Source organism: Mastomys coucha, unplaced genomic scaffold, assembly GCF_008632895.1.
Source record: "Mastomys coucha isolate ucsf_1 unplaced genomic scaffold, UCSF_Mcou_1 pScaffold6, whole genome shotgun sequence".
NCBI lineage: Eukaryota > Metazoa > Chordata > Mammalia > Rodentia > Muridae > Mastomys > Mastomys coucha.
Window position 1 is genome coordinate 24,873,855 of NW_022196912.1, and position 24,640 is coordinate 24,898,494.

The 24,640-nt window shown below is 46.1% G+C and overlaps 1 protein-coding gene and 1 long non-coding RNA gene across 2 annotated transcripts in view; one reads left to right on the forward strand and one right to left on the reverse strand.

Moving 5' to 3' along the window:
• Mapre3 (microtubule associated protein RP/EB family member 3) overlaps positions 1–24,301 on the reverse strand; it is a 50,599-nt gene extending 26,298 nt beyond the window's left edge. The window contains exon 1 of the mRNA XM_031355875.1: positions 24,048–24,301. The gene's annotated coding sequence lies outside the window, so the exon portion shown is untranslated. The remainder of the gene's footprint in view (positions 1–24,047) is intronic.
• Positions 20,242–20,912, forward strand: LOC116079814. The gene is made up of 2 exons (XR_004114158.1): positions 20,242–20,358; positions 20,740–20,912. It is a non-coding gene; the product is annotated as an uncharacterized LOC116079814 (long non-coding RNA).
• Positions 24,302–24,640: the final 339 nt, after the last annotated feature.

The window sequence follows — 24,640 nt, forward strand, 5'->3', positions numbered from 1 at the left end:
ATTTGAACTCATGACCTTCCGAAGAGCAGTCGGTGCTCTTCCCCGCTGAGCCATCTCACCAGCCCTAGTTTTTGGTTTTTCAAGACAGGGTTTCTCTGTATAGCACTGGCTGTCCTGGAACTCACCAATCTGTAGACCAGGCTGGCCTTGAACTCAGAAATCTACTTGCCTCTGCCTCTCAAATGCTGGGATTAAAGATGTGCGCCACCACTCTCCTGCTATGATTACTCTTTTAACTACTTTAAAATCATCTCTTTTTAGGGGACGAGTTAGGTTGTTTAGTGGGTAAGGCCAATGTCACCAAACTTGATGACCTGAATTTGATCCCCAGAACCTAGGTAGAAAGAGATAACCAACTCCCTGAATTGCCTTCTGATCTCTCCCCATGCATGCACCATGGCACAGTGACCTTACCCTAAATAAACCAAACAATACGCTTAAGAATTATGTGTATGTGTGTGCATGCATGCGTGTGCATGTGAACACAGTACCCTTGGAGCCCAGAGGCAGTGAATCTCCCAGACCTTGAGTTATAGGCAATGTGAGCCACCTGATAGGGTGCTGAGCATCAACATTGGGTCCTCTGCAAGAGCAGAATGCGCTCTAGCTCTAAAGTTACTTTAAAAAAATAGTATTGGGGATTGAATCCAAGGCCTCTAGCATTATGCTACATCCTCAGTTTTACCTCACGTGTGTTAGATTGTTTAGTTATAGCTTTTTTAAAAAAAAATATTTATTTATTATTATTGATTGTAAGTACACTGTAGCTGTCTTCAGACACACCAGAAGAGGGCGCCAGATCTCATTACAGATGGTTGTGAGCCACCATGTGGTTGCTGGGATTTGAACTCAGGACCTTCGGAAGAGCAGTTGGTGCTCTTAACCGCTAAGCCATCTCTCCCTAGTTATAGCTTTTTGATGTAAATGCTCAATATGAGCATCCCATTTGTTCTTTCCTAGTTATAGCCATCATCATAGCTTCTAATTTCTCCAAGTCATGAGATTGGAAAGTTTTAGACACACTCAATTTCTACTAGAAAGTTGGCATAAAGTATGTGTCTGATTTAGATAGTGACGGGCAGGAACTCAGGTCTCAAGTGTACGGCTGAGGGGTCAAAGTGCAGAGCCTGTCTTGGTAGCAGGACAGTGTTTCCAAATGGTTCATGGGCAGTGGCCACCTGTTTATAATTGTCTGCATTTCGAGTATGAGCAGCTGATCTGTGAATGTGAGATGCCTACAAGGTGGCAGGACCTTCCTGAGAGACCATTGAGGCAATTTCATGATGCAGGATTCTGGGCAGACAGACAGAAAGAAGGGATACTAAGGACACTACTGAAAATGAGTCCATTTCTTTATGTACTGCAAAGAGACAGCGAGTTTTATCCTATCTTGAAAGAGTAGCAGTTTCTCTGACAGACATGGGCTCTAAAACTGAGGAGCCATGCCTGTAAATGTGAGTGGCGGTGACCCACAGACCATGCATAGCCAGCTGCCACCTTCAAGTCCTCTCCTTTTTTCTCACCACAGCCAAACTCTTTTTTTTGGTGAGGGGTAACAGTAGTCCACACACTACTTCCTTCTTGCTAGTGTCTTCGAAAAGCTGAAGACACCACTGACCATCAGCCACTCATCAGGCAAGTCCTGACCCCTCCCCAGGGTGACCATTTGAGACTCCCAGAATGTGTTTCAGATTCTCCCTCCTTCCTTTCCTTTCTCTCTTCAAAAGACACTCATATTGGTTTCAGACTCACAGTCCTCTTGCCTCAGTCTTCCTGATGCTGGGATCACAGGCATTCAACACAAGGTTCATTTTTTAGGTCATTAAAACTCAATAAATAGTATTCCACTAAGTGTCAGGGACAGTGCTAAGCACTGGTGACAGGCAGACACCCAGACAGGGCTCTGTCATTGCAAAACTCATCACTGAGCACTGGAAAATGGCAAGCACAAAGATGACACACTATACAAGGACTCTAAAGGCAACAGACTCTTCCCTGGGTAGTGCATAAGCAACTACTCTTTTATTACTCTGTTGTTGAGCATGAAAAGTTACACACATAAATAAATACAAATAACACAGATGTGTAAACTTCCATGAATAGGTACGTTTTCTTCAAACTTTTATGTAAGTTAAATTATATATGCACATATTTTATCAATATTTTGAGAAAAGAGAATCAAAATATATTCTGTGACTTTCCCCCTCTAAACCCACCATGGTCATGTTTCTATGTAGATACAGAGAAGTACTTCACTCTCTGCTGATTGCATGATATTCTTTCATTTCTCAGAGTAATTTCAGCTTGAAAATCTTGGGGCAAAAGGTGATGTGTGAGTGTGCCTTGAAGGAAGAGTTGAGTTCACTCAGCAGTGAGGCACCCGATTCATGTGTGATGGACAATGTACTTGCACACAGGGGACTGAGTGGGAAAGGAGGGTGCTGGGGTGGGGGTGTGCATGTGGAAGAGGTATATAAATGCATGTTGGCAAGGTAAAGATGCTTCTTCAATTTTGGGGTGCATCAGAATCATCTAAGGATGTGCTCTGCCCCTCTAGAACCAAAATTCTGATTCAGACCCCGAGGCTTTGCTGTAGTCACTCTACTAGGCTGTCTCTTTTCCAGTGATAATGTGCATTCTGTCCTCCCTGGAGCCCCCATGGCAGCAGAGGACATCCTGCCATCTTGCAGCTGTGTTCCGCTTAAGCTCTGCAGTCTTCTGGTGCCTCTTCCACAGCCAGCTCTTCACTTGGAGTTTTAGATCATCTTTGGAAAGTTCAGAGTCTTCTCAGCACTGCCTGATGGTCAGGCAATGGGAACAGGCAGTGACCTCATTTTCTGTTTTACAGAAGGCTATGTAGGGGCACGAGGAGCTGATTCTCCCAGCATGGCATGCCAACAACACTGAAGCTAAGAACATCCTCAAGCCTGTCTGTCGTTCTGTCTCTATTATGGTTCTTTCCCTTGAGTTACACAGATGAAGGGTAGCTTTCATTATTAAGGTGAGCAGGCGGAACTTTCTGTACAGTACCTAGCTCAGCAGAGAACCCCATTTCTCTCTTGGAGAGGCTTCCTGAGGTTCTGAAGACTAAGGGGTGTTTCCTGATGCCCAGTAAACCATACATAGTCTTCATAGCCTTTTCCTCATAGGGGAAAAATGCCCCAAACCTCAAGAAAGCTATCTTGGTGGTTTGAATAAAAATAGCCCCCCCCCCCCCCGTTAGCCCATAGGGAGTGGCATGGTTAGGAGGAGTGGCCTTGTTGGAGGAGGTGTCTCCCTGGGGGTGGGCTCTTAGGTTTCAGAAGCTCAAGCTAGGCCCAGCATCTCACTCTTCCTGCTGCCTGAGGATCCAGATTCAGAACTCTCAGCTACCTCTCCAGCACCATGTCTGCCTACACTCCAACATGCTTCTCCCCACCCCGCATCTGCCTCTCTCTCCTCTCTCTCTCTCTCTCTCTCTCTCTCTCTCTCTCTCTGGTTTTTTTTGAGACAGGGTTTCTCTGTGTAGCCCTGGCTGTCTTGGAACTCACTCTGTAGATCAGGCTGGCCTCAAACTCAGAAATCCACCTGCTTCTGCCTCCCAAGTGCTGGGATTAAAAGCGTGCACCACCACCACTGCCCAGCTAGCCAGTGACATCTCAAGACTTGACTTCTATATCAATTTGGAACACACAAAAAAAGCTAGAATTGTAGTCTATTTATGGAAGAATTTCATGGCAATGTGTGATAAAGTCAGGACTTCCCTGCAGATAATGCTGAGTCAGTGTATAACTCTCTCCTGGGTCAAAGGAACACAAAAGAACAAAATCCTTTTGTGCTAAGGGCTAACAGGATCCCTTCTGGCTTTGGATGAAGCTCTCCAAGCCAAGTCTGACTGCAAGATGGAAACCTCCTCTTCTTGCTGCTTCTGACCAGCAGGAAGCTGTCACTGTAAGACGCAGTGCTTTACATGGTAGTTTCCCCTCATCTCCAGAAGCTTCTGCATTTTCTCCTGGGTTCCAGAATGTTGTGATGGGATAAACTCAGTGTGTGGAACAAATTTTTTTCTAAAGTGCTGTCTTCTTATACAGATGTTTAAAAAACAAAAACCCCAAACCCCAAAAATCCCATCCATGGGAGCAGGTACAAGTCTTGCTTAACTGGTTGGTTTCTTCTGCCAACATTTCTAAAGCAATGTGATGTATGCAGTGTTCTTTCTTGATGATCAAATATATAAATTTTAAAAATTAGGAGGATAGATATTATCTCACCCTGTCTCAGAATGCTGAGATGGAGGAAATAGCCTTGAAGTTAAAGGCCATCAAGGAACACCTCTACCACCATGTCAGGAGCTGGTCCATGAGCAACACTGGAGCCATGTTACTGCGGCACAGGTCATGGGTTAGAAGGCACCCCTTGGGGGCTGGGAATCCTGACTGGCAGAGCATTTGTCTAGTGTGATCAGTGCTTCACACACAGTGTAGTGGTGTGCGCTGTGACGCCAGCTTTAGGGAGGAGGAAGCAGGAGGAGCAGTCATTCTTGGCTACAACAGCAAGTTCTAGGCCAGCAGACTGCTAACGGTATGTGTCAGGTGACAGTGCTGTCTGTAAAGATGGCTGCAGGATGGGTTCTTTTGGTATCTTTTAACTTTAAGCCAGTTCTTTTCAACCTGTGGGTTGCAACAGGGGGTAGCATATCAGATACCCTGAATATCAGATATTTGTATTATGATTCATAACAATAGCAAAACTGCAGTTATGATGTAGCAGTGAAAGTAATTTTATGGTTGGGGGTCATCACAGCATGAGGAACTATGTTAGCAAGTCACAGCACTAAGAAGGTTGACAACCACTGCCTTAAACTTTGTGTTCTAAATTAGAACAAAGTATGCAAAAGGCTCTTCTTAAAAGTGAAATCTACTAATCAGAATCCCAAACCTTCGTGTAATGACAGAGGAGCCGAAGTAAAAGTTAGCCTATATGGGCCAGCCATGGAGGTTCACACCTTTAATCCTAGCACTCAGAAGGCAGAGGTAGGTAGGTGGATTTCTGTGAGTTCCAAGCCAGCCAGGGTTACACAGTGAGACCTTTCATAAGTAGGGCAGTGACACAGCAGAGAGCCTGTGAACTGCCCAGAAAACTGGCCAGGACCTCACTATCCCCAGTATACTTGGCATGGCTGCCTGCTGTCACCTTTGTCTGGGGCTTCATCCTAGAACTGAGTTTGGGAGCCCAGGAACCTCAATATTCCTGTCCTAATGAAGTGTTCACTCACTTCATTTGGGTTGTCAAATATCTTTTTGAAATTCTCAACTTTACAACCTGGAGAAACTTTATCAAAACCAGCATGAGTGTTTTCTAGCAGATAAATTTAATGTCAAGAATTAATTCTCTTTCTTGGTCCCAATCTACTGCTTTGAAGTCAGTGCCCCTTTCATCTGTAAATGTGAAAATAAACATTAATAATGAATGCCTTCTCATCCTTTCCAAGCAGGAAGTTTTATTTACTTCTGAGAAAGAAAGCATTCTTTTTCAGAGCTAGAGAGACAGGCAGAAACAGAATGGGGACTCTGCTTCTTGATATATATATATATATATATATATATATATATATATGATTTATTTTTATTTTATGAGCATTAGTGTTTTGCCTGCATGTATGTCTGTGAGGGTGTTAGATTGTGTAGTTACAGACAGTTGTGAGCTGCCATGTAGGCGTTAGACATTGACTTCAGGTCCTCTGGAAGAACCCTCAGTGCTCTTAACCACTGAACCACCTCTCCAGCCCCTTGATATATTTTCAAATGGCCTGAAACCCCAACTGCCTTCAATAGTAATATCACATGGTCACTTGGTCCCAGGCAGTCTTAGGTAGAAGTGCTTAGCATGGGACTCCTCAGCCCTTCATTCTCCCTGCTGACCAACACCCCTATGGCTTGCTCTGTCTTTTGCAATGAGAACCTCAGCACCTGCAACAGAGCCTGCAACTCAGTATGGGAACCTGCCCATTCTCTCAAAACCCCTCGCCCTCACACTACGGACACTTCTTGTGACGTACCTATGCTGGCCAGTATCTTCCACAGCAGCTTTATAACTGGTGGCTGCACAAACGCCCTCCTTGGCTAAGCCACAGGTCCCTTTCTGCTCCACTGTCACCTTAAACACTTGAAGGTGGCACATCATCTTAAGGTAGGTCACATTCACATGCTCTTCTATCATTATTTTACTTTTTGGTTATGTGTGCAGACGTTGTATGTATATCATGGCATGCACGTGGGGGTCAGACAACATTTTTAGGAGTTGCTACTTGTAGAGCCTGGGAATTGGACTCACATTATCTGGGTAGAGCATCTCTAATCAGTGATCCACACAGCCAGCCTTGGACACTTTTAATCATTGCTCATCTGGATGCATCTACATTTTTCTGCCTAAAGAGAGTAATGTGGTCCACACAACCCCAGTACTTTCCCAACCTGCCTTTCTCAAGCTTTAAGGAATAGCTTCTGCCAGGAACACCGTAAGATGTGATGACCAGACCCACCTTCCCTCCCACACCCTTCAGGATTATAGACTGTGTTAAGTCCCCCAAAGTACCCATGCCCTCATGCCAGGAAGCTTTTGACTCTGTTCCTCTGAATGACAAAGAGGACTCTGCAGTGTAGTAAAGTTGAGCACCTGGGGTTTTTCTGGATTATCTAGGTGAGTCCAATGGGGCCAGGAAGGCTGGAGGGCCAGGGAGGGTGGTGACAGATCAGGGTGACTCAGGCCCACAAGCTAAGGAGGGCAAGGAAACACATTTCCACCTATGCCCTCCAGAAGAAATGCTCTAGCAGCACATGAGCTTTGACCCAGAGTGTCCTAGGACTACAACATGTAACTGTCCCAAGTTGGCTGGCTGAAACAGCAGATGTTACTTCCTTACTATCCTGGAGACCAAAAGCCCCAATCCAAGTGTTGGCCCTGCCAACTCTTCCCTCTAAAGTCTCTGGGGATCTGCTCCTGGCTTCTCTTCTAGCTTCTGGAGGCTTTAGTCATCTCTTGGCTTATAGCACACCACTCCAATCTCTGCCTCTGTGGCCTGCAGTCTCCTCTTTCATAAACTCCCTCTATTTCTCCTTTCATCAGGATACACATACAGAAAAGGTGGTGGGGGTGGGGTGGTGTTGGTGGTGATATCTGTCTGTCTGTCTGTCTGTCTGTCTGTCTGCCTGGACACAGAATCCAGGGTCGTGCACAAGTTGGGCAAATGCTCTACCACTGGGATACTGAGCTACATCTCATCCCAAGAAAGGAGACTTGAGCTACATTTAGGGCCTACCAAGATAACCCAGCTTCAAGATCTCTTTGTGTTTTAGACAATGGCTCTCTATGTAGCTCTGGCTGTCTGAAACTTATTAGGTAGACTAGGATGGCTTTGAACCTAGAGAGACCTATCTGCTCTGGGGAGAAAGAATCTCTTGTGTGCTGTGTGGAAGGGTCATCTGTCAATAAAAAGCTGTTGGCCTATTAGCTTAGGCAGGAAACAGGAAGGAGGGAGAGAAGATTCTGGGAGAGAGAGATTTGCCCTGAAAGCTGATGGAGAAGGTCTCATGAGCATGAGAAAAGCAACTACCTTCGAATAAGCAGGACTGAGAATAGAACAAACAGGATTATTAAGTCATGAGCTAGGGGGAACAAGCCAAAGTGTATGGCCTAGGCTATCATTCATAGATAATTTAGTTTCAGAGTCACTGTTTTGGGGCACAAAGAGGCTGGGTAGAAAAGCTCACAGGTACAAATGATGCCCAATGTAGTTGGCATATAATCCAAACTTAGACAGAAATCCAAACTTACAACAAAACACTCAAGAATTACACAAAGTTCTGGGTGGAAAATCCTGAGGTTAAACCTCTGCCTATCAAGTGCTGGGTTTAAATGTGTGCATTACCAGCTCTTCAATTTAACTACACTTTATGCAATATAAAGTAATGTTCATTGGTTCGTCGTATGAAGCAATAGTCTCAAGTTCTGGGATTTAGGATGTTTTGGGAGGCTCCATTCAGCCCACTAATCCATTGACAGACAGTTTGGGCTTCCATTTCCAGAGCCCTAAGATGATACATGTGATGTTCTAGGCAACTACATTTGTAAGAGGTGCAATTGAAAATCATTATACAAATCATTTCACTTGTTACTTGGACCCACAAAGCCGAAGAGTCTCTCTGTTGTATGGCTCTGAGGAGCTCACTCTGGTTATGACGGTTGCCTCAATGGCTGTGGCTAGCACTTGTTTGGTGTGGTGGCTCTCTAGAGCCTACTTCTGCCATGATACCTCTACAGGAATAGCTCCACCTGCTCAGACTGACTCTCAGGTGTCTCTCTGGACACGTGTGTGCATGTGGAGAAATGATGCACAGAAGAGAATCTTGTGGAAATACTGTGGGCAAGGGTATCTTGTAGTATCTCAGTGGCTTGGAGCATAGCCAGGAGGGACCTAGCAGACTCTGACAATGGCCTTCTACAGAGGGGGGAGAAAAGTGATTTGAGCAGCATGGGTCTCAACAGCTTTTCTCAAAGCAGAAGCACACATAAGCAGCACCTGGCACTATGTGGTACCCAGGCTAAAAGAGACTGAATTCAGGACCCAGATGCTGCTTCTCTGCATCCTGACACCTACAGGTAGGGTGTTGTACTACACCAGTAGCTAAAGCAGAGCAAGACTTTGATGGCCTTGGTTGGTGCTTCAGCAAGCATGGTGGAAGCACCTCACAGAGTGTTATCTGTCAGCTTGACACAAGTAGAAGTCTTCACCTGAGAGGAGGAGCCTCAGTTGAGACAATGCTTCTACCAGAATGGTCTGTAGGCAAGCCTGTAGGGCATTTTCTTAATTAGTGACTGATGGGGGAGGGCCCAGTCCATTGTGGGAGTTGTCATCCCTGGGCTGTGGTTGGTCCTGGGTTCTGTAAGAAAGCAGGCTGAGCAAGCTACGAGGAGCAAGCCAGTACTCCTCCATAGCCTCTGCATCAGCTCCTTCCCTGCTTGAACTCCTGCCCTCACTGCTTTTGATAACAAACTGTTCTATGGGACTGTGAGTGAAATAAACCCTTTCCTCCCCAAGTTGCTTTGGTCATGGTGTTTCATCACAGCAATAGTAACCCTGACTAGGACAGAATAAGTTCAAAACAAAGTTCCTGATATTTTATTTCAGTTGGTTGGAAATAATGCACTTGGGGACAAACCAATGCCAGAGCTGTGGGAGCAACAAGCAGTGCTTCCCACAGGACTCCCACCCTGGGACTGGAACAGGACTGCTGCAAACCCTGGGGGCAGATGATTCTAATTTTGTTAGAGAGCATGCAAGAAAATGCCTCCCATGTTCACGGAGTAAATGGTGTGGATATAAGAAGTCTTCAGGAGGGACTTGTGGAAGGTCCCCTGAAGGACCTTGCAGCTGTTTGAAGTGGAAATTCTTAACTTCCTGGCTCCAGGGAACCACCCGACTGCTTGTGCGTTAGTGCACACACACACACACACACACACACACACACACACACACACCCTTGGACTGTGACTACCAGAGCTGCCTGAAGAGACTGTGAAGAGCTAATGCTCACCTAAACTACACCTTAGGACAACTTCTGAGTGGTATAATTAGAAAACAGTTTTGTTTTACTTTATTTCTAGGTTCTTGACACATGATCTATGTAGCCCAGGCTGGCCTCAAACTCATAATCCTCTAGTCCCAGCTTAAGTGTTGGAGTTATACGTGTGTGTCACCATGCCCAGCCTAAATCATTTTGCTTCTTATTTACCCTTTTTTAAACTTTCAATTTTTCTATAAATGAAAATTAGTAAGATCTCAATTTGTTTGTTTTAATTTAAATATTTTTTTAGTGTGTGTGTGTGTGTGTGTGCGTGTGTACACTGCACACATGTCTGGTACCTGCGGAACCCAGAAAAGGCATCTGATTCCTGGGAACTGGAGTTACATATGGTTGTGAGCCACCATGTGGGTTGTAAGAATGAAGCCCGTGAGTGCAGCAGGTGCTCCCATCCTCTGTGCATCTCTCCAGCCCCTCAAGTTGTCAGTTTGCTTGTTTGCTTTGTTTTAAAAACCATGTTAAAGCTGGGTAAAGCATACTCCTTTAATCCCAGCACTTGGCAGAGGCAAGTGATCCTTGTGAGTGTGAGACAAGCCTGGACTATAGAAGGAGTCCCAAGACAGCCTGGGCTACAAAGTCAGACTCTGTCTTGAAAAAACCAACATTAAACAAACAAACAAACAAATAAATTAGTATAGAAAAGGGAGCACTCGGCTGACCAGTGGTAGTGGTTCCCTGGAGCCAGGAAGCTACGAATTTTCACTTCAAACAGCTGTCACTCTTGGAAGTTTCTCTGAAAATGCAGGCATGGTCATGGTGCTTTTGAGAATAATCTTTTTCTCCTTCAACTTTTAAGGAGCTCACAGCCCCCTGGAAGCAGACATTATCAGGATGACGGTGAAGCAGCTGCACTGGAGTTCTCAAGAGAGTTCTCTGAGGAAAAGCTTCATTGACCAATGTCTCAGCCCTCAAGACCCCAACAGAGGAACAGCCTGAAGGGAAGGCAGCTGCCTTGGAGACTGGACCTGCATGCTCAGCTGTGCCCCAGCTTGCCTCCAGCCTCTGACAGCCACGAGGTAGACTTTCTAGCATCATTACTGAGGATGGAGAAGCGCTAGAGTTGATTTTCTGGTATTACTGTCCACTGTGTGCACAGTGAGGTTTTCAGTTCACCATTGCTGTCACTGTCTGCCCGTTCTAGGAACATAGGATTAAGGACTGACAATACAGCATACCTCTCTGAAAGCTAGAAGGCAGTGACATGCGCATCCCAAACTATTACCAGGGACTGGGGAGTCCTTGCTGTGCAAGTATAAGGGCCTGAGTTTGAACTCCAGAACCACATAAAAACTGAGGATGGTGTTTTTAGCCACAGCACCGTGGCAAGCAGAGACAGGAGGCAGAGACTGGGGCTTGCTGACTGCCAGTTCTGGATCCAGGTTTAGTGAGAGACTCTGTCTCAAGGGAAGAGTGACAGAGGAGAAAACGGACATGTTCCTCTGGTCTCGGCATATATATTTAGATATGTCCATACACCACATATATACATACAGACCATATGCCCATACATATACACACATATATGTGTGTATACATATACACATATACATATATACCCACTTACACAAAATAAGGATACATACAAATTATCATCAGTTCTTATATGGATGAGTAAGTCAGTCTTGGTCTTTGCCTCAAGTAGCCTGTTAGTTATGTCTAAGTCACACCCACAACTATAGATAATTATAAGCTGTTGCTATAGCACATTAAATATTACAAAGGACAAATACTGGGACAGAACATTTCTAAAGCAGAGGATTTTAATCTACTTATAAAAATACATTTTATAGTCTAGCATATATAGAAATATACAGAGATGTGTGAAATAACAAATGATTCACTAAAGCATCCTCATCCTTATCATAAGCAATTGGCTGTTGGCATTTTCTGATGTTTCTTGGGGGAGGGGAGAACAGGTTTCACATAGCCCAGGCTGGTCTCAGATTCACTATAGAGTCAAGGTTGACCTTACATTTCTGATCCTCCTGCCTCTCTATCTCCTCAGGATTGGATTCCAGGCATGTCCAACCACGCAGCACACATGGTGCTGGGATGGAATGCAAGGCCTGTGCATTCTAAGTGAGCATTCCATCAGTTGGGTTATATCTTCCATCCCTGTTTTGTTCACTTTTAAAAACCATGGTGACAACCCAGTGAACTGCTCTTAGCCTATTAACGACTGTGGTCCACTCTGGGAAAAGCATGTGGTGGAGGCTTACTATAGTTTAGACCTGGAATGTCCCCCCAAAGCCCATGTATTAAAAGTTTGGTTGTCAAACTACAGTATTACTGCAAGGTGGTGGAATCCCTAGGCAGTAGGCTCTATCTGGGGTCTATTCTCTCTCCTCCCTTCCCTCTCTCCCTTTCTCTGTTTCTTCCTTCCCTATACCCCCTCCTTCTTTCTCACTCCCTCTTCTCCCTTTATCTCTCACTATTCCTCTCTACCCCTCCCCCTTCTTCCTGACCACAGGACAAACAGTCCTCATTTACCACAGAATCCAGGCCCAAAGCAATGGAGACAGTTGACAACAGGCTGGAATCCTGAAGCCACAAGCCAACACACATCTTTCTTCTTGACACGGTGATTCCCATAGGCAACCTGTCACCGTGTCAGAAGGCTACCCATGGCTAGAGTACATCAGGGGTGGGAGCTACACAATGCTTTCCTATAGGAATGGCAGTTAGGTTAAGACAGACAAGGTTAAGGAGAGCAGCTTAAACCAGCCAGGGAGGGACACTACACATAGAGAGAGCAGCACAGGCAGAACACCTCATGTTACAGGAAGAGGAACTGAGATCAAAGAGATGTGATCTTCACAGCCCCATAACTCGAAGCCCAAATCTCCTAATTCCAGGTTCCAGGTTCTCTACTGCACTGCTGCCCAGTAGCTGTCATCTTTCACTTGATTTTACCCAAGCATGAGCCAAGCACTAATGATTCTCTGCCAGGCAGGGAAGGAAAGGGGGAGAAGACGGGCATGAGGCTGTTTACAAAGAGCCCATTTGATTCTAGTAAAACAATGCACCTCGCTCTACTCCACCTGGCTTGAGGCCTGTGTAGGGCTGTTTGTTCCTTCCTGTGGGGACTGGCTGGGAGCCAGGCTCCTGCTTGGGCCCTGGCTTTCAGGAAAGGGCATCAACGTAGCCTGCAAGTTCAATGTAGGGCCCAGGGAGGTGGTGCACCCCCCTGCTTCTCCAGCTCCTACACACATGCTCACACCTGACTTTCCTCAGGTTTCCACCCTGCGTGCCGTGGTTCATCACCCTGTGGCTGTTTTGCAGCAGTAGCCGGGTGAATGCCTTCTGTTGTCCAGCATGAGAGGAATTTGAGTCTAGCAAGTGAAAAGGGCACAAGCAAGGGTGTCAGTCAGGGTCAGGGTCAAAGTAGATGATCTAGGAGGACATCAGGATGACATCAGGACAGAGTGTTCAGTGGACACTTGAAAACAGGTGAGAAAAAAGGATGGCCACATCCAGCCATCCAATTTATAGGCGGCACAAAGTACCCAGCTCAGGGCAGGAGCGAGGGTGGAAATCCACTCACAAAACTGCACTTAGATCTAGCCAGGGGCGTATCTGTCTGAGGACACAGAGATGGTCCTCCGTGACTGACAAAGAGCCAAATAGGAATGGCTTGGAAGGGCATGTGGGCAAAGGATGAGAAACAACCTGACCCACACAACTGCTCATCCAAGACCCAGCTCTGGAGCCCAACAGAGGTCAGCGCCTCAAGCTTAAATGCTGTGTGCAGGCAGATAAAGGCTAGTGACTGTGCGCCTTGCCTAGATGGTGGTGACAAGCTGAGACCACAGAGTAAACAGCTGACAAGCACAGGCTCCTGCCAGTTCCAACAACTTAGAGAGTCAGACTCTGTGACCTCCTTCCTTCTCTAGGCCTCCCTCATCAGTGTCAAACCAAGTGAGCTGCACCACGAAGCTCTTCTCTTGAGCTTTAGGAATTAAAGATGTGGATGGTTATGTATGTCCATTTAAAACAATTCTGAGGACTACACAAAAGTAAACAAATGTAAAGGTAGCCATGGCTCCAACTTACAATCCAGTGAAGATGCCTCTGTCTTTAACTGTCTCGTGGCTCATCCCCATCCCAAACTTGTCTTCTGTTCTCGCTAGGGCCTAACTCTGCCCCGTCTCATTCTGGTGGGCAGCCAACTCTGCTTAAACCTGGACCCTTTCCTTTCACCTCTGCTCTCATAGCTATTCTAAATTCTGCCTTCTCAGAAACCCTGCCTTGAAAATGTCACACCACCCCAACCCTGGTGCCCTTCCTCCCTGCTGTGTCTTTGGGCCAGCATAGAGACCTGGCGCATTATGAATTCATACGCCCAAATGGGCCCTTGCCCTTGAACAATAAAACTTTTATTCATCTCAAAATGCCCAGGCTAAATCTTCACTGTGGTTAATTCAAGCCTCCAAGACCTGCATCTCCCACCAACATCCCCCTCGTTCCTCCTTAGCACGCAGCCTTGGCTGTCAGAAGTGAGGGGCATCATTTCTTACCAGGATGACAGTCATCTTCCCTGAACTTTATCTATTTTCTTTTCCCACCAGTCTCAGAGGGAGAAGAACCCTTGTCTGTGAAGGTCCTTCCTTGTATCTCAAGGGCAGTTCTCTTTTGTCCCCTTTTCCCTATGCACTGAGCACAACTGTCCCCTGGTACATAATCACAGGAGATCGGCTCCAGTGGATGCCAAAGTCTTCTTGTGCTCAGTTCTATAGAGCAGCCCCATACCTGCAGACAGCCCAGGCAGAGCCTCTCTTACACTCTAAGTCAGGGTCAGGGTCAGGGTCAAGCCGGATGGGGCAGGAGGGAACAAGAGGATTAGCTGTAATACCTAAGGCAATGACTGCCCACTATAATACCTAGTGCTATGACCACACATTCTCTCATGCATATATATATATATATAAAATGCATACGAGTTGGGGAAAACACTTGGGATGCACTTGTTGTCTCTACTTACAAGGCCTCATGAAAATGCCATGCACATTTGAAGGAATAACCTATAAACCTGGAAACTACATCTTCTGGGGAATACGAGTCTTATGGAGTTGTCTCAAAACACTGTAGCTTGCTATTTCGGGGCCAGCACAACACATCTCCATCCTTAGCAGTGGTCCTGCTGTCACTTAAGGGTGCTAAGAGTGCCCCAAGTGCAAGCTTTCAGCTGTGACCGCTACTGATCTAAAGTCAGAACAAATCAGAGACAAAATCAGAGTCCTTGGCAGATGGCAAAAACCGTCAATGAAGGGGATGAGGGCTAGCAGCCAAGAGTCTGGTGTTGCAGGGAAGTCTGGCTACAAGGTACACTTTACACCCTGGAGATAAGCCTTCAGCACAACACTGCTCATACGGGAAGGAATATTGGATTTCATCTAGTGGTCTAAGACTTGCCTCTTCCACATGGCAACACACACATTAATCCTAACTATGATCCTGCTGACTCAAAGCCAGCTAAGATTTCACTTCTTACTTACCAGGAAACACCACTACAAGGTGACGAGGGCGTTATATTAAAATTATATCATATTACAAGGTGACCAGGACAACAATGCCCTCATGATAAGGTGACTGCTTATTCAACAATCCCTTGGTAATGGAGTTTTCTAGCCAGACAGAGACAAAGACTCGTGCTAATAATTCCAGGCAGCAGGGCGAGGCATCTGCCCATCTGGGATAAGTGTTAGGATAGTCAGAACCACTTGGAAGAAGAGACACATCCTGCTTAGCAAACATTTATATTGCAGCCCAGGCCAAGCTGCAGGGCAGGCCATATGTCTCTCAACTCCACATCCCGGATCCCCTGGAGGTTAGAAGTTTCTCTTCTCTAGCATTTAAAGTTGACCCCACTACTAGCAAAGCCTAACCCTGACAACCATGTCCGTCCTGGAAGAACAAGGGGTCTCTAAGCTGATGGCCGGACCATGAAATGGGACCATGGACGTAAAAAGGAAGGAGGCCATGCAGGTCTGAGTAGACAAGGTAAAGTCGATGGAAGGCCCCAGAGCATTGGGGATCTGGCCACTCAGAGAATCAGGAAAGACATGGGAGGGAGGGAGGCCACCAAAAGAAGAACCCTGATAAATGCCAGCCGACAAATGTAAACAGCGAAAGAGGAAATAAGGCTATTTTAAGGCCCACTTTAAAACAGATTTGTTTTGTGTGTATATTTTTATTTGTATGCCTTGTCTGTGTGTACATATATGTACCACATATGTGTAGTGCCCAAGGAAGCCAGAAGAGGACACTAGGTGTTCTGGAACTGGAATTCCTGGGGGTGGTGAGAACTCTCACATGTGCTGAGAACTGGGCCTGGGTCTTCTGCAAGAGCAGCCAGTACTCTTACCTGCTGAGCCATTTTTCCAGCCCAATCTTCATGTTCTTATAATAATTATTTTACATTTTGTTTTTTCAAGAGAGATAAGATGTTCATTTATGTTTTTAAGGCACACCCATCCAACATGCATCATGCACATGCTGTGCTCTCTCAAAAGATAAATGAAGTGGCGCACTTCTCAGAGAGAATGTCTCAGAGAGCTGGGCAGTGGTGGCGCATGGCTTTAACCCCAGCACTTGGGAGGCAGAGGCAGGAGGATTTCTGAGTTCGAGGCCAGCCTGGTCTACAGAGTGAGTTCCGGGACAGTCAGGGCTATACAGAGAAACCCTGTCTCAAAAAACAAAAAAACAAAAACAACAACAAACAACAAAAACAGTAATGTCTCAGAGAACTGCATAAAATCCTGGCCACAGCAAATCAATAGCCTTTAGAATGCTAAATACCAGACTAGGGATGTAGCTCAGGAGGCAGAGCACTGACTTGCCTCACATGTACAAACCCAAGCAACTCATAAATCCAGGTACGGTGCCACATTACTATGATCTCAGTACTACAGAGGCTGAGGGATCTGAAATTTAAGGTTATCCTCCAGTGTGTAGCAAGTTCAAACTCAGCCTGGGACATAGAAGACCCTACCTCAAGATAAACAAACAAAACTTAAATACCCTTAATGCAGGGGCTAGGGGAGCAGGTGCAAGATGGCTCAGTGAGTAAAGGTGCTTTCAGTCAAGTCTGAGGACCTGAGTTCAATCTCCAAGCCCCATGTTGCTGACAGAAAGAACAGAAAACCATCTTATAAGCTTTCCTCATAGTATATGCACAGCCCTCAATAAATAAATACTGTAAAGCATTTTAAAGACTAACTAAACATCTTGCAATTTTTTTTTTTAGTGATTTCTCTATTGCATGGAATCAATATGTCACTGGCTTAAAATGTTATAAAACACTGAAAGGCATTAAGAAAAAAACCCCAGCAATACATACTCAGTAATAATCATTTATAATTGGTAGGTGCTTTCCTGATATTTTTTCAGATTTCAGATTTTAATAGAATGGCATCCTTGACATACTATTTCACAGCTTGCTTTTCTCCAGTGGTCATACAAGAAGTTCTGATGTCAGTAAGTGTGTGTGTGTGTGTGTGTGTGTGTGTGTGTGTGTATGTGTATGACTACATGTGTGAATATGTGTATGTATGCACAAGTGTCAATATGTGTGTATAAATATGTTGTATATATGAATGTGTGAGTGTATATGTAAATTTATATGTGTAAGTATGTGCATATGAATGTGTGTGTGTATTTGTATATAAGTATGTGTGTGAGTGTATAAGTATGTGTGTGAATGTGTGTAAATATGTGTTGTGTGTATGAGTGTGTATAAGTCTGTGTATGTGAACATGTGAGTGTATGTGTGTGTATGAGTGTTTGTGTGTTTGAGACAGGGGTTTGTGGTATGACCCAGGCTGGCCTTGCATTTGGATCTTCCTGCCTCAGTCCATTGTGGGCTAGGATTACAGACACTTGTCACTATCACTGGCTTCAATAATATTAGACAAACATTTTTTTTTAAAGATTTATTTATTATATGTAAGTACACTGTAGCTGCCTTCAGACGCACCAGACGAGGGCTAGACAAACATTTTTAATGCCTATGTAGTATTTTATTTCTGTGAACTTGACCAGTCCTCTGTATCTTACACTTCTGGTTGTTTTACTTAATTTTAGGGGTGGGGAAGATTGAGACAATTGTAGCAGGGTTTACATTGTAGCCCTGGCTAGCCTGTTCAAGGCAGTACATAGACCAGGTTGGCCTTGAACTCATAGAGATCTGCCTGTTTCTACTTCTCAAATGCTGGGATTAAAGGTGTGGGCCACCATGCCCACCACTTCTGGCTGCCAACAATTCACTGTTTCAAATATTTTATATTATTAATACTGGTGTATTAATAAAAACTATGTAATTTTTAATACATCTTTAACCAAAGGTCCTAAATAGTCTGAAAATGGCAATTTATGGTCTAAGGATATATGTCCTTTTAAGGCTCTCTCTCTCTCTCTCTCTCTCTCTCTCTCTCTCTCTCTTTCTCTCTGTGTTTGTGTGAGCGTGTGTGTGTGTGTATATATATATATATATATATATATATATATATATGCCATATATATATTATAGTCTAAACATACATATATACATAGTCTAAACTACTAGGTAGATTTGGAGCCGTGCCTCTTGCTCAGCTATCTTAATCATATCACATAAGTGGTATGTATTTCTTACATACTAGGGAATAGTTTCATGAAAAACATTCTGTGTGGAGTCAAAATACATCAGATGGGCTAAGCTCTTCTTTGTGTTAAGGAAATGAAGCATCTAGAGCTTAGAACACTGATGTTAAGACGTTGGAAAACAGTGTCTAGGCAGCTCAGCCAAGTTGGTAGGGCACAGTGCTAGTGAGATTAGGATCTAGTGTGTGGCAAGAACTGGCCAGCTAGCTTCACACGAGGAAAACCCACTCTTGGTCGAAGGATGCCTCGCCAACCCTGGGCAGCTACGGTGCAGATTTGTACTCTGGGCTAAAGAAAGACTGGGTGATCAACTATAAATTAGAGTAATCCATGTTCCTTCTGGGTAAGTACCCAAAGCACGGGCTCAACTGACAGTGTGTCATCTTTCTATAATCAACAGGACACCTGGCTGAAAAGACAACGGCCAACTGATGACAAAGTTAAAAATTCAACATCACTTAGTGAATTCTTATCATGCCACAGTAGTCATTTCTTTCTTCTTTCTTTTTAGATTTACTTAGTTTATGTGCTTGACTATTTTGCCTGCATGTATATGCACCGCCTGAGTTCCTAAAGAAGGTCGTGAGTCAACATGTGGGTGCTGAGAACTGAACCCAGGCCCCAAAACAACAAGTGCCTTTAACCGCTGTGCCATTTCTCCAGCTTCTTATTAGTCATTTCCACCAGAAGCTGTTACTATTGAGTAAAAGGACCAGCCAGGCCTGATAGAGAGTGAAGCTATCGTTACAGAGTGTATGCAAACCTCATTTAGGCCCCCTGAAGCCTCAAGCTCTTTTGTAAGAGGCACAGGACTTAATATGTTGTTATTATTTGAGGAGCAGACTCACTATGTATGTATGTCCTGAGTGCTGGGATTCCACACCCAGCTCACAGACTTGCTATAAAGGTCATGTGGGCAGATGCTGCTTTGGACAATGGTTGAAATTAAATGACCTTATTAGGAAGTAATGGTTACTTCAGCTGTCCAGAGGAAGGGACGACTCTCAAAAGGGGAGTAAAGGGGAAAGGAGACGGATGGGGCAGGCACTCCATGGAGCCCTCCTCACTCACAAGCCTGGTCTGGACACCGGTTCGGTCTGAGGAAGGAAGCAAGCTAGCGCTATCTGCTCCATCACTGACCACTCCAGCGAGGGTTTTCTATGAAGATGCGTTGATGGAGTCATATGCACTATCAAGTTGACTCATTCTCCTCTAAGTCTGGAAGCAGCATGTCTTAATTACAGGTCAAACACGAAAACATAGGAATTAAGTTCCCTTTTGAGTCTCCTTTCTGTTCCCCATACCCACATCCATCTTCCCTGAGGTGGATACTTCCCAAGTTTATTTACAGTACTGGGGATGGAACCTGAAGCTACACATGCCAGGGGACCACTCTACCTACCACAGAGCTAGCCTTTAGAGCCCTGTATATGGACATGGGCTTGATCTAGGAATTCAGATCCATCTGTTTTGCCAACTAAATGGCTTACCCTGGTAAAGGCCTTGAGCCTTTCTGTAGCTGCTCCATCCAGAATGACCTCCCTTACCTCTTCTCGCTCAGGAAGGAGGTTTCCCTGCTGGGGGGAAGGGCTCTTTTCCCATGACCTCTGTATCCCACAAGTACAGAACCTGATCTGAGTGAAGTCATGGTTCAAGGTGCACCTCTCACAGTGGCAGAAGTGAGCAAGGGCCACGAGAGGGTAACCAATAAACCAGCACCCAGCAGTTTTTCTACTTCAGATTACCATCATTCCTCAGAAGGACTGAGCACCCCCATATCACACCCAGCAGAAGGACTGAGCACCCCCACATCACACCAAACCTGGGCTCTGCTCCAGTCAACTGCTCCTGCCTGGCCATTCTGTCAGACAAGCAAGTCAGCTGAATGCATGGTCACAAAGGCCCATTTCATACATCACTCTCTCATTTGGCAGTTGAAATGACACTGTGACTCTCAAGTTTTCACTGTTCAGATCTCTGCTTCTGTCAGACACATTAGAAAGGCTCCTGAGCAACGGGGCAGTTTTGAATTAGTTCAGGATGAAATTACCATGACAAACTTTGAGATATTATTTTTACATCAATGGCACCAGTAAATGTAAATAAAGATTGCTACCTGCTACAATGCAGCTACTCTACTTGTATCCTCTAACAACCCTATGGGACAGCCATCATCCAAGCCTACAGATGAGAACTGTGGGACAGTCACCATCCAGGCTTACAGATGAGAAAACTAACACTTAGCAGTTACATAACCTGCCCAGTATCACACAGCCAGGAAGTAGAAGGACTAGGACTTGTGCTTACACCTGCTTTGAGAGGCCAGATCAAATTAGCTTATAAAGGAGAGAGATGAGAAATCCCTGTGGCTCCCAGGAACTATGCAAGACTACATTTGAGCACTGGGAGGTAGCCTGAAGCTCTCCCTCAAGCTTGCTTCCTCTCAGCCTGACTCTGCACTCTCTTCTTTGCTTTCCAGAACCCAGCCAACCTTGCAGATAAGCCGAGAAGAGGAGTAGACAAGAAGACGGCAATACCCAACTTTGCATTTGCTTTGTTGATGCATAGTTTTAAAAAGAAGACCTCCTGAAGTAGGAATGTGTGAGGGAAAATTGTTATTTTTAAGGTGGCAAGAATAAATATTTAATTAGACACTTTGACATTACATTTTGCCTGGCCTTGCAACATCTCAGACAATAAAAGGAGCCTTTGTCTACAGGGCTAATTACAGACTACTAAATTATTTTTATTACAGCCCTTTGTACTATTAAGTGTGACAAACTCGGCATTGTGGCTGTGTAGACTAGCGCCAGTCTGGAAATGTGAGTTCGAATCCTGACTCACACTCTAATAACCACCGACAGTCACCGGCACGGTGTATACAGTTGACAGTGCTCTCACATACTCTCTACATTAGTTAAATCACCTTGAAGCAGATCACTTAACTCTTAGTGTCTCGTGTCAAAACCCGGAAATGAGAACATTAGGACATCTTCTGTCCTGTTCAGTTCTAAAGTGTATCTAAGATCCAAACAAACATTTCTATACATGAGCCAGAGCACATGCATTTTGACCCCAAAATTTAGATCTTCTATATGGTTCTGAAAAATGCCACTTGCCTAAATTCAGGGATAATTCGTAAGATGTTTGCTTCCAGCTGTTTGCTAAATTCCTGGAGAGTACCCTATTATGGCTCTGAGTTGGACTCCCATGTGGGAGCTGTTTTGTTCGATAACTAGCATGCCTAAGTCTATTTAATCACCTAAACCCACAAAGAGCAGTAGATTGAAGAAAGGTGTCAGAGATCTCCACCTTGACAACGCATGGGCTCTTAGGTGGAGCAGCCCTGGCATCTTCACAGAAACGGGAACAACATTCTAACTCAAAGACACACAAATATTTCCCTTTCAAGGCTTGCTACTTCCTGCTTCCGAAACTAGGATGTAGCTCAGAAGACACACACACACACACACACACACACACACACACACACACACTTTACCTAAAAGCTGTGGGTAAATTACAGGTTAGTCTCAAGATCAAGGAAACACAGTCCTATAAAACCATAACATGCCACTCAGCTCTAGGTCTGACTTGGTCTGAATCTTGCCCCTCTCCCTGATCTTAACAATTACCTACAATAGCAGCTGGGTCGGTGTGTAAGAGAGGTCTCAGTCTTGTTTCTTAAGAGGATCAGTTTATAAAGCATTCAGTCATTATCTCATAAAACACTGGTATGGATTTCAGAGGCAAATTAACGCATATAAAAGCCACTCTGATGCTCTGAGAAGGTATTGTCCCATAGCACACTGCAAACGGAACACTGCACCTCACACTCGCCTCAGTCTCTAGCCTTGACACATTTCCTTGCTTAATTCACCACCCTCCACCCCAGTAATAACACTGATTCCCAAAATACACTCAGCCCAGGAAGAGCAGCTCTCCAGCACAGCTGTCTCCTTCTGCCCTCCTCGGGTATTTGGGCGAGCTATGTGACACAGAGAGGACCAGAGGAAGGAATGTGACTCCCAGGCCCCAGAGCTCCCACTGCACCACAGGCAGGCGCATCCCACCAAACCCCAGACTGGCATTCGAAACAGAACAAACTCTACTGTTGGATGGGGGCTGTCATCCTCCTGAACTCCATCTCTATGTTTAAAACTAGGGCGACAGCCGTCTTTGCTACTGTAAACTAATCTGATGGGCACGGGGGTTGGGGGGGAGGACAGGGAGTGGCCCTGAAGAGGCTGCCAATAGGCTGGCCATGAGTGAGCAAAGCCTAGGAGCTAAAGCACTGTTTGCAACCTCAGAAACTCCTAATGAGTGGGTGTTCCATGATGAGTTTTAGGAGTGGACCATGCCCTTCTTTGTGGCAAGCAAACAAACAAACAAAAAGCCCCAAACATACCCAAAGCCTCTTATTCATTAGAACTGCCTAACAGGAATTTACTAACACTACATTGAAATCTGGGAGGGGGGAGGGGGAACCAACGGAAGCTGGCATTGAGGTACACACAGTAGTTAGGAGCCCTCGAGTTCAGGCATGTCTATGAAGAACTTTCTGGCTATGAGCACAAACTAACTTCAGCTGAGTTTCTTGCTGGGAAAAAGAAAACATTTTGGGACTCTTATTTCAACACTAGGTACAGCAGGTACGGCAAGCTGGGCAAGCTGGTAGGTGGCAAACTCAATCCTGGGCATCACTCCTACCTGGCAACAGCCCCCACCCGACACCCAGAGCTGTGGGAGGTAGGCCTCGGAGCTAGGAGGAACTCTCAACCGCCCCTTCTCTCCACTCTACTCAGACTGTCAAAACCCACTATTTGCCTGATTGGTTTCTCCATCAAATTTACAGGTACTGGAAATCAAGTCCTGCCAAAACCTGTCTTACAATCAGTAAGTACTTGCTGTAGGTCTGTCTTCAAACCTCACATATATCAAGGTTGTGATCTTACTCTTTAAAGAAAAGACATTTAAAGAGTCCTGAAAGATGCTTATTCACAAAAAACCGTACCGGAAGCACAAGAACTTAAGCTCCCAACTATGTCCCCCTCCCTCCACTCCTTCTCATCCCTGCACAGTGTGGCCAGGGCAGTGTCTCAGCAATACAAGAAGGCCACCAAGCACGAGCTCGGTGCACCAAGAGTAGCTGATCACAACATAACTTGACCCTTCTCAGGAAAATCTGTTTTCAAAGCCGCGCCGGCTCTCTGCAGCTACTTGGAACTATCCAGGCCTGCTTTCCTAAGCCAATTCTGGCACGAGCGGGTCAGGAGCAGGTAGGTAAGTATCCTGGGATCCCGAGGTTTGGACAGATACAATGTCCCCCTCCCCCAAGTCTCCACCTGGCTGTCTCCCTTGTCACTCTTTCTCTGGCTTATCACTTGGGGAAACTAGAAGCCGGGAGATGTCAAGCCCCGGAGTAAGAGAAGGGACAAGGGACAAGGGACAAGGGACAAGGGCAGGCAGACCAGAGGGAGTTTGGGGGAAAATACAAGGCCATGGGTAGAGAGGTGCGACAGCGCCACATCTAGAGGGGAAGAACCTCTAGGTGGGTCCGCAGGGAGGGAGAGAGGAAGGAGGACAGGGCAGGAGGAGTGGTTGGGGAGGCCTGGCCCCGGAGGCCACCCAGGAGGCCACCGAGGACGGAGACCGGCGGAACGAGACACGGGTGGGGGTGGGGCCGGGGGCCGGCGGGGATGGGGAGCCCGGTTCCCCTCCCCCAGCCCGGCCCGGGCCTCCCGCTGACTCAGCCCCACGGCGACCGTGGCCTCAGCCCCGACTCACAGTGCGCGAGGCGGCTCCGGCTGAGACGGCAGGGGAGGGGATGGGAGGCGGAGGCGCTGCGGCAGAGGCTGCGGCTCCGGCCGGCGGCTCCGGGGCGGAGGGTCCTAGCAGAGGCCGCCGCGGTCTCCGGCTTCAACGCACCGAGACTGCGGGGGACGAGAGCACTGCGCAGGCGCGATGTGGCCGCGGCTGTCAGGCCGAGCGGGGCGGGGCCAGGGCACCCGCGGTCTCCACGGCAACCAGGCGGCGAGAGGCGGACAACCCCTACCTCTACCTCATCCTAGCAACCTCGGCGCGAGGTGCGAGAGACGAGAACAATCCCTCTAGATCGCCATAGCAACGAAGAGACGACACTGACTGGTAGACATGAGCGGTATGGAGGGAACGCTCTTACCTTGTCACCATGGCAACTGGGAACAGTCCCTTCCCTTTTCCTTAGCAACAGGGTAACAATTCCTCCACCCTGTGTAGGCAAAGAAGGAACAAGCCTTCTAATTCCATAGTAGTAACAGGATGAAGGGGTCTTTCTTTTCCTTTGCTGGCATCGGAGGACTGACGCTGGATTTGATGATCTTCCTCGCTTTAAGGCTTCC